The sequence below is a fragment of the Sciurus carolinensis genome, chromosome 4, assembly GCF_902686445.1.
Source record: "Sciurus carolinensis chromosome 4, mSciCar1.2, whole genome shotgun sequence".
NCBI lineage: Eukaryota > Metazoa > Chordata > Mammalia > Rodentia > Sciuridae > Sciurus > Sciurus carolinensis.
The window spans coordinates 50,970,978-50,972,381 of NC_062216.1; positions in this window are offsets into that span (position 1 = coordinate 50,970,978).

Here is a 1,404-nt window from a genome sequence, read left to right on the forward strand (position 1 = left end):
GGCCCTGCAGGAATTCTTCCTTCCAGTTTCTCTGTGCCACTTTGTCTCCGTGTTATCTGGGCCTGGATTTTATTTCTTTTTCTTGAAAGCAAAGGGCTTTGATGCAAGTTTCCCAGGATGTGATGTCACTAAGATTTATTTTCATTTTTCTCTCCTCACTCCCTGCAGCGATTCCATGATTAAAATCAAAGTCCCCATTGTCACCATATCAGCCTCCCCACACCCACCTCCTCACTCTCAGGCTTCCCTGGAGCCTGCCAGAAGGAAAACAATCTCATTTATAGTGGGAACACAAAAGCCCCAGTTTCTAGGTCCGCAGGTATTATTAGCTGGTCTGAATCATTGGAGAATTTTTCAGCAAAGCATAGGGGTCACTCTGACCTACAAACTCTCATCTCAGCTACACGTCAATCAAGAATAAGAGACACCACCTCTTGTGCCCCTCTCATGTATTTAATATGCATGTTGTCCACTTGTAATCCTCATGTGACCTCCTGATGAGAATGTTCCAACTCAGCACCATTGAAAAGCCTGACTGAGATTATATCCCTAATTACTGGTGCAGCCAGGTTCAAAGCGAAGACTTTCTCCTGTACTAGGCTACATTTCTTTGTCAGTCATCTGAAAGGTTCAAACCCTTAAACAGGTTGTCTTTTTTTCCAGGAGAATTTCCATTTGATTGCAAATTCTAGAACACTGAAAGTATTTTTTCAGCAGCCCAAGGGATGGATAGCTCCTAATGAAATTTCAAACTTGGTTGCAAAGAAGGTTTTGGGCAGAGCACCTGCTCAAAGCCCTGCCTTTATTCGATAGCCCTACCCAGGGAATGCTGGAGCTGAAAACACTTCTGAGATCACCTAGTCCTGGTCCTTTACTTTACAGAGAAGTGAAATAATTCTCCAGGAAATTCTAGAGCTGGGAGTGGCAGGGCAGAAACTCAAACCCAGGGACATAAAGAAGCCAGATTCCGGGCTGGGTCACTATCCACCACAGGTAAATGGAAGGGGGCTGCCCTGCTCTTTTACTTTTATTGTACACTCCCTCCTCCCAGCCCCCGCCCCAAGTTTCCCACCCTGGCACTTCCTATGACTGTCCCTGAAATGGCAGTTATTGCTTGGATTCCAGAAGACACCCCCCACTCTTAGCCCCCCTGCCAGTGTGTTTGTTTAGAATTGCAAACTCTTCTTGTTCGTGAACTTGAAAGTTCCTTTTAGGTATTTGAGATCAGAATTCTAAAGGAAGATGATTCTCAAGGTCCTGTCCAACTCCCAAATTCCTGTGATTCGATGACATCAGGACTGTGAATAATCAGGCTGGCGCCAAGCCAGGACTGACTATGCTGCTTCCACAGCGAACTTCCTCCCCTGCCTTATAAACACAGGCCCGCCCGGTTTGGCTCCCTCA